The sequence below is a fragment of the Periplaneta americana genome, chromosome 16, assembly GCF_040183065.1.
Source record: "Periplaneta americana isolate PAMFEO1 chromosome 16, P.americana_PAMFEO1_priV1, whole genome shotgun sequence".
NCBI lineage: Eukaryota > Metazoa > Arthropoda > Insecta > Blattodea > Blattidae > Periplaneta > Periplaneta americana.
In genome coordinates, this window is record NC_091132.1 from 156,637,409 (window position 1) to 156,655,355 (window position 17,947).

The 17,947-nt window shown below is 35.6% G+C and overlaps 1 protein-coding gene across 1 annotated transcript in view; it reads right to left on the reverse strand.

The window, feature by feature from the left end:
* Positions 1-4,595: 4,595 nt before the first annotated feature.
* Positions 4,596-17,947, reverse strand: part of LOC138691521 (zinc finger protein ZFP2-like) — a 39,799-nt gene continuing 26,447 nt past the window's right edge. Inside the window, exons 5-7 of the transcript XR_011329894.1 lie at positions 13,873-13,998; positions 12,294-12,431; positions 4,596-8,641 (exon numbers count right to left, since the gene is read on the reverse strand). The gene's annotated coding sequence lies outside the window, so the exon portion shown is untranslated. The remainder of the gene's footprint in view (positions 8,642-12,293; positions 12,432-13,872; positions 13,999-17,947) is intronic.

A 17,947-nucleotide genomic window follows, 5' to 3' on the forward strand; every position in this document is an offset into this window, starting at 1 on the left:
AGACAGTCGTATGAGGAACATTGACTTGCAACGCTAACCTTCGTGTGCTGATAGGAGGAGTCATGTTCACAGCCTCCAGAATCTCCTCCTGTACTTCTGGAGTTGTAGATCTTGGTCGTCCCCTTCCCAAACCAGGAGAGTTAAATTTTCCATACTCGCACAGACGGTAATGGAGACGTACAAATGTCTTCCGATCTGGACATTGTCGCTGTGGGTACCTCTCCTGGTACAAACGACGAGCCAGCGCAGCATTGCCGTCCGCCTTACGTACGTGAAGTGTATCTCTGCCAGCTCTTGATATGAATACATGTCGCACAGTCTAACGCCTACACAACACTGAATGTAACCTTCGCCTCGGAATGAACTGTCAGAGTGCCCTCTTAATGTCTCCATTGACGGCAACGACCTGCGGAAAGAAAAACGTTCCAGTGAATTTCAATGTTGTGAAGGCCATAACTCGGAAATAAAGCATTTCCGGACACATGTTGTAATGAACTATTTTGATTGTCTACGTGTGGGAAATACATATCTGAAATTATGCCTCGTATTTTTTAATCACCTGTATATATATTTTTTTTCAGCTGTAGTAGCGTATATACGTTTTTTAGGCTATAGTAGCGTCCATGAAGTTTTAGGCTACAAGAATGAGAAAAACACATCCGACATTCGTAGCATTACCAAATTTGTCGTCAGCATTTCTGAAAAGTATTTTTAAAATAGTGTTTACAAAGAAACACGTCTCAAAGATATAAGAATAGAAAGTCTCCTGGCGTATAGCCGTTGATGGGATATTAAGCTACACGACCGCGAGAAGATTTACCACAAAAACCTCATAAGAACCATTTCTTGCTCGTAAGCTTAAGCACATGAGTACTTGAACTATGTCTTCCAGCAAAACACATTTAGAAGGCGTCTCGCATGTGTGCAAGGGATCATGGCTTTTCAGAGTATTCGGCTCAGATTCACTCAAAACGAACACGGGAATATAAAGTTTTCCCGCCTCTTTGACGGAGTTCATGGTATTATAAACGTATTTAAAAGGTTTTTGTATATCTGTACTGTGTGCCGACGTTCATGTTTATTGGGGTTACTGGAATCCGGGAAGCACTTAAAACAAAGATCACACTTGAAAGGCTTCTCGCGTGTATGCCGGCGTTAATGATTTTTTTTTAAACCTCTCTAAACCGAAAAACACTTACCACAAACATTGCATTTGAAAAGGAATCTCGCCTGTAAGCAGGCATTCGTGGTTCCTTAGCTTCCTCGAATCCGAGACATACCACCATTTGAAAGGTTTCTCGCCTCGGTGTCGCCGTTCTTGATTCCTTAGGCTCACTGAATGCGGAAAACACCATAATCACATTGTTTGAAATTTTTCTCCTGTGTGTACCGGGGTTAGTGTTTCCTTAAGCTCGTCGAATCCAGGTAACACGTCAAACATCACACTGCAAATGTTAGTCGCTTGGGTGTAGGCGTTTATGATTTCTTAAACTACTCGAGAACGAGAAACACTTACCACAAAAACTACACTTGAAAGGTTTCTCGCCTGTGTGACGGCGTTCATGGTTTTTTAGATTACTCGAATCCGAGAAGCACTTGCCACAAAAACCACACTTGAAAGGCTTCTCGCCTGTGTGACTGCGTTCATGTTTTTTTAGTGTACTTGACACCGAGAAGGACTTACCACAAACATCACATTTGAAAGGTTTCTCGCCTGTGTGCCGGCGTTCATGCTCTTTCAGTTTACTAGAAGCGGAGAAGCAGTTACCACAAATTACACATTTGAAACGTGTCTCGCCTTTGTGCTGGCGTACATGGGCTTTTAGGCTACTCGAAACCGAGAAACACTTACCACAAATAACACAGTTGAAAGGTTTCTCGCCAGTGTGCCGGCGTTCATGGATTTTTTGGCTACTTGGCACGTGGAAACACTTACCACAAACATCACATTTGAAAGGTTGGTCGCCTGTGTGTAGGCGTTTATGTTTACTTAGGCTACTCGAAAACGAGAAACACTTACCACAAAAAACACACTTGAAATGTTTTTCGCCTGTATGCCGGACAAGATGGGCTTTTAAGGTACTCAATACACAGAAACACTTACCACAAACATCGCATTTGAAAGGTTTCTGTTCAATGTGCGTAATTTCATGCGTTTTTAAGTAACTTGTCTTTGAAAAACACTTACCACAAACATCGCATTTGAAAGGTTTCTTCTTCAGTTTTGCCAAATTCGAGAAACATAATTTAGGCAATTCAAATTCCAACTGCTTCTCATCTTCAAGAGTCCGCACAGGTTTGCCCGAGGAACCTGAATTCTTGGGAATTTCACACACAGTCTCATTCTCAACTGCAATACCGTCCAGCACTGTTGGTCCAGTCCTCTCGTTGGTGGCTGCAATCCTGTAAAGGAAAGGTACTATGAGTCTTTAAATAGTTGCAACATATATGCATACAATTATTGCACCTTCATATCGAAACGAACACATTTCAGCAGGAGGTATATCGTCTTCAGAGATGCATCCTTGTAAATACACTATTACTAATGTTGCAAGAATCAAAATTGTCAACAATTTGGACTTCACCTGTACAATAAATGTTATAAGGATTACACAACGTTAGTCAACACTTAGTTGGTTTTTAGTCTTAATAAACATTTCTGTCCAAACTCACCTGACTTTGCTTTATTTTCTCTCGACACGAGCGTGCTATTTTCTGAGATTATTTTGAAATCCGGTATTGCAAATGTGCTGTAAGTTTTTCTATCCCTTATTCTTGTGATATACTGAATGATTCACGAGGATTTACCATCCTTTACGAAACTTATTTCTAAAGACATTCTGAACAAAAAAATATCATATAAACATTAGTGCTATTCTCATTATATACAGAGTTACGTTTCGTTCTTGGAACGCATTGCTGTAAACGCGTGATCTTGGTCAGCGTGCAGTTAGCAGCCAGTGCGAGCGCTACGGAATTCAAAGATAGCCGTATGCAGTTACGTAGAGCGATGAGTGCCATTCACAAGAAGTGTGCGGCCAAGTGTACTCAAGTGGACGGCGAAATTTTTCTAAATGTGTTGTGAACTCTCGAAGACTGTAAATTAGGACGAAAATTGAACTGCAAATAATTAAGTCGGTGAAAGTGGTGTGATTTGTAATAATTGTTGTCATATATGTGTAATAATAATGTAATTCTCTAGTTAAAAATAGGAAAAGATGTCTGTACGAAGCAACTAAAGAGTTCTCAGCACATTTACAGCCTCATAATACTTGCCAATTAAAGAAATGATACTTCTGAATGGTCCATTCTCTATTTCTATTAGTCCTTTAAATACAAACAAGTTTAAATTAGTGTAACTCTGAACATATTGAGAGTTGGAACTATGTTTATATGACAGCTTTTGCTCAAAATGTCTTCAGAAATAAGATCCGTATAGGAAGGTAAATCCTCATGAATCACCACCTATAAATTGTTTAAGTCTGTTAAGTTAGTCACTTTAAAATGTGGCATTGGAACTTTACTGATTCCATTTCGTAGTAAGTAATTATTATCAACAGTAATCTCACTAGAGGTTTTGATTTATGTAGAGAAAATCAAATCTCGTGGGATTTAATTGACTATTACAGGATTAGAAGAAAGTATATAAAGATTAGGAGAAATATCGCACTGTGATACAATACGATTTTGACTTACTAAAATTCTATTTCACTTTATTTATTTATATATTTATTTATTTAAATTTCACTGAGACACATATTAATTAATCGAACTAGTTTTTTGGGAATACCAAATTCAATAATAATATCATAAAATAATTCCCTCTTAACCGAGTCATATGCCTTTTTGAAGTCCATGAATAACTGATGTACTGTACCCTTATACTCCCATTTTTTCTCCATTATCTGTCGAATACAAAAAATCTGATCAATAGTCGATCTATTATGCCGAAAACCGCACTGATGATCCCCAATAATTTCATCTACGTACGGAGTTAATCTTCTCAAAAGGATATTGGACAAAATTTTGTACGACGTCAACAAAAGTGATATTCCTCGAAAGTTACCACAGTTGGTTTTGTCCCCCTTTTTAAAAATAGGTACAATTATGGACTCCTTCCATTGTTCTGGTACAATTTCCTTTTCCCAAATAGCAATGGGAAATGCGTGTTATTATTCGGTTGAGAAGCTGCTTAGGAAAATATTTGGGGCTAAGTGGGATGAAGTTACAGGAGAATGGAGAAAGTTACAGAACGCAGAACTGCACGCATTGTATTCTTCACCTGACATAATTAGGAACATTAAATCCAGACGTTTGAGATGGGCAGGGCATGTAGCACGTATGGGCGAATCCAGAAATTCATATAGAGTGTTAGTTGGGAGACCACAGAGAAAAAGACCTTTAGGGAGGCCGAGACGTAGATGGGAGGATAATATTAAAATGGATTTGAGGGAGGTGGGATATGATGATAGAGACTGGATTAATCTTGCACAGGATAGGGACCGATGGTGGGCTTATGTGAGGGCGGCAATGAACCTTCGGGTTCCTTAAAAGCCATTTGTAAGTATGTAAGTAATTTATTTAAATTTAAATATACAGAATACAGAATATAATTACAAACAAACAAGAGAAATAGAAATAAAATAATACAAACAATATAAGAAAGGAGACACAGTAGTATTAACAAAATTTGAGACCGAATGAGCAGCGCTCGTGTTCGGTCGCAGTTCAGATATAATATTAATAGCCCTATAAGATAATATAAAATAAAATAAAATAGGAACGAAAATTAAATTTACAGTTATAGAAATTATATAATACAATGTTAGCTTTTCCAAAATGTTTGAACGGAGCCACCATTTTCAGTTGACTATTTTTTTATTGGGTTATTTTACGAGGCTGTATCAACATCTAGGTTATTTAGTGTCTGAATGATAAGAAGGTGATAATGCCGGTGAAATGAGTCAGGGGTCCAGCACCGAAAGTTACCGAGCATTTGCTTGTATTGGGTTGAGGGAAAACACCGGAAAAAACCTCAACCAGGTAACTTGCCCCGACCGGGATTCGAACCCGGGCCACCTGGTTATCGACCAGACGTGCTGACCGTTACTCCACAGGTGTGGACTTGACTATCTATGCGGAAAACGATCGCAAAGGATGTTTTATGGTACCGTAAAGAATCTGCAGTTTGAAATGTTGGCAAACAAAGAAACAAATGCTAGGGAAGTGATAAAATTGTAGCGATTAGCAGCTACGATTGGTTGAAACACTTCCTTTCGTACCGTTTTAATGATCAAAAGTACTACGACGTAGTAAAATTGTAATAGTTATTATAAAATTTGTTTTGGTATTATGTTTAATTTGGTATTTCTTATTTGCAAACGTAAAACAAGTAATAATGCTTTCAAACCTCTGCAACAATGTATTTACAATTATAAAAGAATATGGACTTACTAAATAATTTTTTTCCTTTGCCTTAAAGATAAATATAGTTGTACTCAGCGACATAAAAGCATTCAAGACTCAATTGAAAGAAGTATTTGAGATGTCTGTAGAAAATTTAAGACTTTCATACGTTACTATTGAATGCATTTTGGTTCATGAGCAGCTTCCTAAAGAAACGAGATATACATGAGACATAAATAAACAAAAACAAATATATAAAAAAACAAATATATAAATAAAAAAAGTCTATGTCATTAATAATAATTCCATTTAATTTTATATGTGGTATAGAACTGCTATCAAAAGTAGGGTTCCCAGATGTGCCGTAAAATACGGGTTGGTGGCGTTTATCGCTAATACATCACATTGTCTCGAGAAAAGTCTTCTGGACAGCTTTCTATCCCGTATTTTAGAGTTCCAAACCGAGAAAAAAATGGAAACGTTACACGGTCTATTGTATATTACAAATTACGAACATCGCACTTCATCAATGCAGGTGAGTGTAGATGAACTATTATGAAACAATATTATAATTTCTCAAGGCGAGTGATGGCAACACCAAACGATTAGATGAAGTCTGGGTGGATCTTTTTAAGAGTACTGAAGGAGACCTCTCAAATTTGAAGAGGCTAGTGGAGTTCATTATGTGTATCCCTGGAACAAAAGCGTGTGTCGAAAGATTATTTTCTCGCACAAACGCTCTATGGACTTATGAGAAAAATAAATTGTTTGTAAAAACAGTAAAATCAATGATTGTTGTAAAATCATTCTTCACTAAGGACTGTGTTGCTTTCCATGGCATGATTCTTCAAAATAAACAATTGTTAAGTGAAATTAATTCTTCAGAGAAATATTGCAATGCCAAGGCAGATTGATTTATAAGAATATTGTCATGTGAGTAGTGCATGTTGTAGCTATTTCTGTAATAGTGATAGTGATAGTGATAGTTTTATTGATATTAGTTCACAAAAGTGCAGAATTTAATTAAACAAAATGATCTATATACATAACTAGTTATACATAATAAATAAATAATTTCCTAAACTAATGAATTTGTCGCAGATCTCAATAATTTATCGGTTCAAATTTGCACTTAAGTCTGGTTTTAGTGCATGTTTAAACCAATCGCAAAAATCATTAAGACTTTAAACCTTATTTATCTGCTCCTTTTCACAATTTACTACTCTAAATATTTTTAATAATTTTTTTAATTTTATCTCTAAAATAAACAAGTGCAATTCAATCTTTCCTCTTCCTCTATTTATCCAGTATTTATGTTTAATTTCTAGGTCTTATTTTATATAATAACTTATTATTTCAAATAGGTGAGCAGTTGTCGACATACTGTAAGTCATGAGCCTGATATAGCTGAATCGGTACATTCCATATGTAGCTTAATCTTTACTCTTGCAATATTTTCTTGTCAGCTGAATAGTTTGCGTAACTTCTATGAAGACTATCGCATACCTGTTTCAACACAAACTTGACAAGTTGCTTACATAACAGGCTCAATTTAGTTTCATCATTGTATCGCATGTACTCATTTTCGATTCATTGCTATTATGATGACTAATAAATTTATTATAAAAGAATTCTTATTGAATTTAAAATATAGTAGTTAGCTATTTCTGTAATAACTTACGCAACTTATATAAAGAAGCTTAAACTTAATCTAAATATGCTCCCTAACAATTTTGTTTACTATTTGTTTACTTGCCCTTAGTTAGTTAGTAAAGTGTTTGAGTAGTAAACTTTACTACACATACACTTCGAAAGATTGGCATAATTCATGGAAGCACATACTAAACTTACTCAGTGATATCTGGTACGTGTCCCGTATTTTTTCCCAATATGTCTGGGAACCCTAATCAAGGGAGCTACTGACAGGCACTTGGACAAAATTGGAATAATTTCTTCATCATTTTGTCCAGTGCGCAGTCTTTAGGAAGAAGTACATCAGAATCATTTACAGCGATGTCCAGCCCTTTCCTCTGAAACAGCAACGTTATCCTGTTCACTTACATGCTGTTCTTCAATTTCATTCCAGCGCAACACGCGTTCAAACCTTACCTCCCCTGATGTCCCTCTTCTACCTGCAGCTTTATGCCAGACGTCAAAAATCATAATTATATAATATCTAAAACTCTTCACCCTTTAATTAATGTTTATGTCTTATTTATACGTTTGTCTTTCATAGAATTTTCTAACTTTATTACACATTGTTACTGCTGAATATTTTTTTTAAAAGACGCATCTCAGGCACTAATAACATAACTGTCTCCTTTATATGATCGTGATTTTCCCTACAACCACAATTTCCTAGTTACTGCAACATTTTCTACATCCATGACTGAACGTTGGGTAGTCGTACAGTTATATGCAGTCTTTTACAGAGAAATACTCGGCTATCCCGTAACTAGAAAATCATAAACTGCTGTGCTGATTTCGTGTCAGCACAACTCCAAACTCAATATGTGTGAGAAATATTGGAGAGCACGAGAGTTAATGGCTTTATAGCTAAAAACTCTGCATTATTTAATAACAACACCAAACTGTTTCTTGTATGAGTGAGACAGTATGGCCACCTGCTGAAATGAAGGAGTGAGAACGTAACAGGCCACCAGGCTTAATACGGGATAGAGAGAAGAAAAAGAAGAAGCAGAAATAAACAAAATAGCCAAATTAATGTCACCCATTGACTTTGTAAAAGTGATTAGCGGTTCGCGGAAAAATAGTTGGGATGGACTCAAAATGGTAGTTCATTATTTCCGTGGGAATAACAAAGATCCCAAATTTATAAATAAATAATATTAATTCAAATAAAGAGTTTCAATACCTTGGACTGCGATATGAGTGTGAGGGATCACTTCTTGCATGTCCATCTACATTATTTGCCTGACAATCTAGGCACTTTTAGTGAACAACCTGAAGAAAAGCTTGAACAGTACTTACGGAGGTGAGATACCAAGGGAAGTGGAGTGTGAATGTGATGACTGATTATTGCTGGATGATTCAGACAGACAGTTCTTCCGAAGGTGCTTCTAGACAGTCAAGTAAACGGGAGCTTCACACATAATGAACTCTCTATGTGATGGCTCGCACACCACACTCACCTTTCGGCTAAACTATCGTTCTCCTCTGCCGTTAGTTCCATCCTTGGCTCCTCATTCACTGTGTCCAAGTCACTCTGCTCTTCCTAAAAATACAGAAGAAACAAAAGAAAGAGATAGCACAATTTACATTAACAAAAGCACACCGAAATTCGTATTATGCCTAGTAGTATTAAATAATAAAAGACAATTCTTGGGGCAGATTTTTCGTGAGGTAACTCTTTTCCTTATAGATCTGCGTTTTTGAACCTTTTCCAACATGTGACACACAAACGTGTAATATAAAATCCTGCAGCACACTCATATAATCTAAATCTGTTGTTCCAAAACAGCAGGGGAATTTTGACGGTTTTGGAAGGCAAAAAGTACTATAAAATACAAATGAATGAGATAAATGTATATGCTTTAATATATAAAATAAAATATTTTAAATTTTATATGACTTACTTTTAGTAACATACGAGGAACTATAATATGCTCAATGGTCATAAGGCGCATGGTACAAAAGACGTTGAGAACAGAAACAAAATATATGTTAATCAGAAATTAAGCCAACACAACTTTTCTATTTCTTTTTATCTAAGTAGGTAATTTTACGACGCTGTATTAACATCTTAGGTTATTTAGCTTCTGAATGAGGTGAAGATGATAATGCAGGTGAAATGAGTCCGGGGTCCAGCACCGAAAGTTACCCAGCATTTGCTCAAGGAGGCTGAGGGAAAACCCCAGTAAAACCTAACCAAGTAACTTGCCCCGACTGGGATTCGAACATGGGCCACCTGGTTTCACGGCCAGACGTGCTAACCATTTCTCCATAAATGTGGACCACCTTTTGTATTATTATTTGACGTTTATCACAGAAATGCAAAATTTAATGACAGAAATTATACCAATGCAATACCAGTGTCAAACTTAGGGCATTATACATGGTTTCTTAATTTTATATTTAGGAAATACGAAAAGATACAATATTATTATATCTTTTGATAAGATATGTAATGCAGGAAACATTTTATTTCACAAAAGCAAGTAAAATACGATATTTTTTAAGGTTGGCACTTCCCTAATCTGGTTACTCTAGATGGGGATCAGTCATTCTCTTCTCTGCTGCTTGCACACATACACTTTGACTTGTGCCATGTTTCATATTCTGCCGCAAACCAGTAGGTCGTTTGAGTATGCCATGGCACGCTGGTGAAAAATGGCTGTTATAGAGTAACTATTTAATTACATATAATAGCAGAAATTATCTATGAACGAATAATTCAATTTCTAGTCACGAATTCGGTGAATTTTGTACGTGGTTTATCTTACAACATTTCAACAAATGCAATGGCTATCCAGTGTCCCAGTGAAGACAGCAAAATGTGTCTAGGGTTTAGCACCGAAAGTTAAGCAGCATTTTCTCTCAATGGATTAAGGGATAACACCTGAAAAGCTTCAAACAGGTAACTAGTCCCAACCAGTGCCTCGACATCGATTTTCTACTTTCGCTATCAGGCATGGTAATTGTAACCCCACACCTTTGAAAGATATTGGTACAATCTCCATTTTTCTGACAATGTCTAAGACCAACTCATTGTATGACCTCAAATTTTTACATTACCAGGTATATAATGATCCGGTTCAGTTTGCTTTCGATACCACTCTATGCTCATTACATTTTCTTCTAGTTTAGCTCCATAATTTTTGTTTGGCAAAATCATGAAGTATACAATTATACTAAAGCTCCAGTACACAAAGATTCCTTTGCTATGACAATACTGATCATTATATTGCACAGAAAAGAGTGGTTAGAAAATTCGTTGAAAAAGTTTGTGAACTTCATAACTTTCCCGAGAATTTTAACTAAGTTGGAGTCTAGTCATAAGAAGTAAAGGAAATTCAAATACATAACTTATTTCTACTAATTTTAAAATTGCCAAATTAAGTTTCTAATTTTACGTTTCTTTACCTATATTAAAATTAAATGCACTTCACTGACAGAATAAGAGTAAATAAAATAGATATAGTTTCCTACAGGCTGTATCGGCACGTATATATCACAAAATTTTGCAAAAATTTAGAACTTATTCCGCAATACACTCAAAATCAGCTATATAATTTATTCACAAGTTATACTTGGCTCGGAAACATGACGGCCTCTCTTCTTGGAATTGGTAATCCCTCATAAACCCCCATCCTCTACTCAACCCCTAGCCGTGTGGCAGAAATACAATGGATCCCAGCATTGCCAAATATAGCAGTCATTGCCTCTACCTGTTAGGTTTCACCCATTCTCAGTGTCTTTGTCGACGTGTTGTTTTATACCGTTGTGCGCTTCAATATGTCTAATTTATTCCGGCCATGATTAATGAGTGTTGGAGCAGATGATCCGCAGCCAGGCTTCCTGATACACCTGAAGATCCAGGACCATCACGACAAGAACAACAAATAACACCGTCGAAGAAAACGGAATATATTATTTGCAGAGGAGCATAGCTAAGAAAACGAAGTGTTAAAATTATGTCTAACGTTAGAAATTCTATCCATAAAGTAATCGAAAGTTCAGGCAGTTTAATAAGTATAAATCTTAATCACTTAACATCGGACGCAACCGGCGGAGTTGGATATATGGGCATAGAAATTAAGAATTACGGTTCACCAACTAAAGAGAAAATAAACAAATTAAAAGAGAATTCGGTAAGATAGACGATTTTATACGTGATTTACTTCGCCGAACAGTATGTGAACAGTACGCGAAAGAGATATCGCCAACAGCAACGCCGTCCTTAGCAACCTAAATAATGACATTATTCACAGCACTGCTTAAAAGTTGTCTAACTTACAGCAGTGAATTAAATGTTTTTAGATCACTCTCTACATGACAAGCAACATATTAGCAATAGTAAAATGAACTTCTTCGCCAACAACACATTACAAAGAAAAGCCCTACAATTTAAAATTAAATTTACATACCAGTAATGAATAAAATATTGTATAGCACACTAGAGTAAACAGATTTTACGCGTTCGTGGAAATTATCATCCAAGGCTAAGCTGATAAAATCTAACTTTACTCTTTTGTACTATAAATTGCATAACTATTCAATGATCACAGTTTCAGAAAATTTTACCGGTGCAACATTCTTAATTAAGTATAAAATTCTGGAACTTCAATAACATGAGAATTTAACACTTACTATAGAAGTCTGCATTTTTTTGTTTATTTAGGCAAAACATGTTAGTGAAATATAAATATAAAGTGTTTTTAAAATAAGTTTGTTCATTTTTACACCAATTTTGTTTTAGTAATTACAAATTAAGGTATATTTACAAAGATAATATAGTCTCACTGAAAATCGCGGTTTCACGGAACACAGTTTGAAAAACGTTCGCAAATCACAATGACTTCAAGAATTGGCAACTCGGCTAAGGGTTTATCCCTTGCGCGTGCCTGCAGTTAACTGGTGAAGGGGATGAGGGAAGGCCGTCATGTTTCCAAGCCAAGTATACAAAACATCCTCTCTATGGAGAGAAAATACGTTAATTCTTATAAACAAATGGAGAATAAATGAAGTCCAGCATTAGTTCTCTGCAACATTACACATTCGGTAACAATAAATAATGAGAAGTGTTTTTGTCTCTATCATAAAGTGAAAGACACAGCAAACACTGTTGTAAAGAGGCAGTGTCTGTGACAATGAAAATACAAGATAAACATTGGCAGAACACAGTGCATTCCTTATCCTCCACTCACCTCTTGTTCACGCTTCACCATAGGCAATGAAATAGGCACAGGTTCTTCCTCAAATTTTATCTCTGATATGTGATCATTGCTCTGGTTCACATATTCCTCTTTTATACCAGTCACATGCTGATCCAAGCAATTGCGTTCCTGTAGTATAAAAATAAGTCTCAAATGAGCAATTTATTACTACGCATTAGAAGACGAATACTAACATTACACGCTTACTCTCTATATATCTGCATGAAACAGGTTAACAGTATGAGCAATGGGGCGAGAATACATATTCAAATGCAAATTTTTTATGCTGAAATATTTTTTATACATGTTATGAAGGTCTGTAATAATACAAAAAGCAAATCGTGCATATTTCGGCCATTTCTGCATATAATATACTAATGCGCATATATTGTAGCATATTTTAAAGATTGTGTTGGATTAAACCCAAAATTAGAATTCTTTTGCAGAAAAATAAAATAAAACTATAAGAATTTTGTTAACTGTACTGGATGGATAGAAAATACTTATCTATGAAGGGAAACTATGATAAAACATCGCTGCCTGCTTTTGGTCCATTGAACTGCTGCACAAAAAGACACATTCCCAAACATCCCTACCTAACGAACTCTTAACACCCCTACCCTCCTTTTATAAGATTCACTTATTCTGAGTTAGCACACTAGCAGCATTTTGTATCGTACCTGCAAGTACTCAAACATTATACCACTGAACTACCACATACTTCGACAACAAGCATTTCGCAATATCCTTTAGACATGTATGAGTGGGGAAAATTAAATACCTCTAATTCTATTTCTAATAGTTTCAAGATTTCCCAACTGAAGTCTCTAACTTTAAGTTTCTCTATGTATAGTAAAATTGAATGCACTTCATTGCCAGAAAAACGTACGTAAAATAAACAATACACCGATATATTTAGAGCACCTACTGGAATTCAACCAAATAAGCCCCACAATTTACTCCAAAGTTACAAAATATTTTTTCTATATATACTGGCAGCATAATGTTCTAGAAAAGACATATCCCAGACATCTAAATACTTAAAGACAATTTGTCAGATGACAAATGAAGATAGGGTGATAATATTTATGCATATATGTACGGAATAATGAATAATCATTTGAAAACCGTAAAACGCATCCAGAATTTTACACAAAAACATAAACAAACGAAAAGAAATCAAGTCAAGTACAACACATTATCAAAATAATCCCACTGTCTAGTATATACAGTCACGAAGCTTGAGTTGTGAGGTTGCTAGGAACAATACACTGAGCAGGTACTATTTCGCATTGTCTGTAATGCGGCGATAGCAGCGAACCTAGTGGCTAGCAACTATCTATGGATGCATATTTACTACATGTTGACATTCGTGACTGTATATATAATACTGTGGGAATGTGTAGCTATGGCAACCATTACGAGTAAGTATAACGAGCAATTTCGTTCTGCCACTATCACGAACTAAAAGGCGCTGCAAGTATTGTTGTAAAAAGGCAGTGTGCGTTACGATGAACACACAAGATAAACACTGGAAGAACACACAGTGCATTCTTTTTGCTGCACTCACCTCTGGTTCACGTTTCACCACAGGGAACGAAATTGTCTCCGCATCCTTCTCAAATTTTAGCTCAGATGTGAGATCTCGGCTGTAGTCCTCATATTCCTCTTTTATAGCTGTCACACCAGTCCGTTCCTGCAGTACAAAGAGACGTCTTAAATGAGCAATTTATTACAGAGTGTTAGAAGGCAACTTCTAAATTTACAAGTTGTTCTATATATGACCGTTTGCCCAAGCCTGATCATAACCCACAGCATGTACTTTACATTATGGTGGATAACGGCAGGATTTATATGCAAATGCATATTATCATGTAAAAACGTTTGTTATACCTACATGTTATTAACGTCTGAGAAGATGAATACGCAAAGTTAACTATGCATAAGTTTTTTTTAATATTTTGGTCATTAATGCATATAATATGCAACTGTGCATTACATTGTAGCATATATTCTTCATTATGTTAGATTAGCAACAATATTTGCGTTTTATATAAAAAATAAACAAGACTCTGGATTGTTCTCAAGGCCGCACATATGTTTTGGTTGACTGCATTCGATGGCTAGAAATCCTTGTATATAATGGAAAATTGTGAAAAAACCACCACTGCCTACTTTTCTTTGATTGAAATACCGCACAAAAAATAATCTCAAACATCGCTACCTCCCTGTCTCTAAAACCCCTATTCTCCTTTTCTACGTTTGACTTATCAATTGAAACGGCAAAATGATTGAGAGTTTTACACAGACAAAACGAAAGACAAATGAATTTTGTCTTTAAGCATAATATGAAATACCTACACTGGGAGAATGTGTAGCTTGGCAACCATTAAGAATAAACTGTAATCTGCAATTTCGTTTTAAGATGTAACCTATGAAACCAGATAACAGTTAAAGATTAGACTTCGCTAGAACATGCCATAAATAATAAATGGTAATTTCCTCATTACATAGGTCATTTCTGTGTTTACACAGTGGTTCCTTTCTGAAAAGAAAAACGATAAAAATATTTTCTCTTGTCGGAAATGAACTACAACCTAAACTAACCTAACCTAACCTAAGAACACATTATTACATAATCTTTCTTCCCCACATTTTCCTAAAGCTCTTTTTTTCCCTCCACTAACTTTATTCTACTGGGTACATTATGTTAAACAGTAATCTCTAACTTACCGGTACCTTTAAATGCGCCATGATTCTATCCTAGAACTTTCCGTTTAGTGAACTACTATCATAGCCTACGAAATCGTTGACGAACAAACCCTTAAAAATTATATTTACACACAATTAACATCAAATACTTCGATAATGAGTACCGGCTACTAGGAAATTACCTAATAAATACATAGTTATCAGATTTGTTCTATCTCTAACATACACTAAAAAGCACTGCAACAAAAATGTTGATAAGATGTAGTGTTTGTGGTAATCAAAATAAAATATAATCTCTGCAAAAAGACCAGGGCATTCCTTGCGCTCCACACACCTTTGGTTCATGTTTCACCATTCTGAATGAAATTGGCATCGGATCTTCATCAATTTACACCTCAGACGTGAGAGCATGTCCCTGGTCCACACATTCGTCGGAGTAGTACGACATCTTTGCGTAGGCTTACGTATAGCAACTCTGTCGTTATATTTTTGCATATAGTAGCCCCCTTCATCGCTAGGACCTAGATCATGATCTAGGGTTACAATAAAAGAATGGTCAGGGCTCACTAAATTCTTTACGAAATATTTTTAAGGCGGCCGTGTTCAGACAGATGATTGAGGTTCAGAACGGTTGTAATTATACGTTTATTCCTCATTGTAATTATTTTTAGCAGTATTAATATTCTTCTAGTATTACTTATTAATACTAATTAATAGCAGCTAATCGGGAACATCCAAGATCCAGTGCGATGGCAATACTTCTAAATATGAATTTAATTTGGGGTACCTACCGCATTTCTTCTTTCTCCCACCCTACACCATTGCACTGCTCTTTCTTCCCCACATTTTCCTAAAGCTCTTTTTTTTCCCTCTACTAACTTTATTCTACTGGGTACATTATGTTAAACAATAATATCTAACTTACCGGTACCTTTAAATGCGCCATGATTCTATCCTAGAACTTTCCGTTTAGTGAACTACTCATAGCCTACGAAATCGTTGACGAACAAATCCTTAAAAATTATATTTACACACAATTAACATCAAATACTTCGAAAGGTATTAAGCATATGACTTTATTATTATATAGTAGAACAGAATTCATTGGTTTTCTATTATTACAGTTAATATGCTAAATTGGTCACTAATTGATTATCTTAATATTGTACAAGGGAACTATATGAGAGCATTACTACATTTATCCACTACTAATTGTGTTACTATAGCGTACATATATTAAATTGATTCGATACACTAGCTTACTTTCTTCAGTATTCCTTTACTTTCATTGAGATAAGTCAAATGTTCATGTTTCTTTAAAATAGTGTTTTGTACTGCAATGTAATCTGCAGATATACGTGACGTCATGTAGGCCTAGTATGTCATCCAACTTATTGATCGGGAAAACAGCGACTCTTTCTTGGATAATACCAGTTAATCGTTTATTTCAATGCCAAGCCAGCTAGACAGGCATTAGCTTCGCTTTCTGATCAGACAGGAATTTGTAACAAGAAATTAGGCAGATACTATGTTTTTCAAGAATGGAGAATGGAGAAAATGGTTTCAGATAAGTATGACTTTATTGCCGAATTTAGGTTATGTACCGTTAGACAAAGATTACTGTAAGATACGAAGGACAACGCGCAGTGTAAGCTGTCTTTGACAAAGAATATCAGGCCTACAGGTGGTTTGACGAATGTTAGCCAGTCTCATATGATGTCCAAATTTTGTATAAAGAAAGCGTCGAAAAAAAATCTTGTGTAGCATATGTTGTATCGTTACCATGGTCTTGTCCTCAGTGTAAATTACACTACTCAAGATTGTCCAAATAAACTCATTCCAAAATTGCTTGCGAAATATCGAGTGTGCGCACGAAAGATCCCAGTGTCGTTGGGACTGTATTGGGGCACATACTCGGGAATGACTCATTCAAGAAACAAAAAGCAGTTATTGTTTCTTTTAGTAGTTTATTAGTTTATATGGTCAAATTTAGGAAACAAAATTTTTTCCCTGTACCGGTATCTATACAATACTGTAACCCTACTACTGGGGTCAGTCTCGGCATTTTATTCTTCTATCAAGATGAAAATGAGTCCAGTGAAGTAATCACAGAATACATCTCAACTATTTTAAATACAAAAGGTTTGGAATTATCTTAAGTCGCAGGATATACAGTTGTTAATCCTGCATTTAATTATGGAAAAAAATGTTTCTGTGTATCAGAAGTTGTTGTCAGTGAACCAGAACATACTAATGGGAAATATCAAGTGCCGTACTTTGAATAAATGTTTGATATCTACTGTAACAGTTTTCACATTCCTTCATATGGAGACATTCGTCATAAAGGTATGTGATGAATTTTCATCTTCTGCACAAATAAACGAATTAAAATATCTTTTCAATTTTGTCGATATGAAATATAAAACACTTTCCTTGTACCCTGTGGTTGATGAACGCCTCTTCTTCAATTGGAAGTATAATATACTACTGTGCATTATATTGTAGCATATATTCTTCATTATGTTAGATTAGCAACAATATTTGCGTTTTATATATATCAAAGGGACGAAGAGTGCAGCAGTTTGTTGTGGTCTGATTTTAGTGAAGTTGGCGATGGTGATTTTTCAGTTCATTTGTGCATTTTCTGGTTCCTTCACAATATACTAATTGTTTCACAAAATCATTTAACAGCTGGAACACAAGATATTTACATCGACTGAGTTGCATGCTGTGATGTAAAAATTGAAATCTGAGCTTCAGAACAAGCAAGTTGATAAATTTATGGCAGTGAAGCCAATCAAATATTCAAGCACATGGGTGACTGAGATAAACACAAGCTTCAGTCAAGTGCATCGCTTTTCCTTTACAAAGCTCTGCAATATCTTGTAAATGATATGATCTTGAATTGTCAGTTTAAAAATATGCCTCTTTTG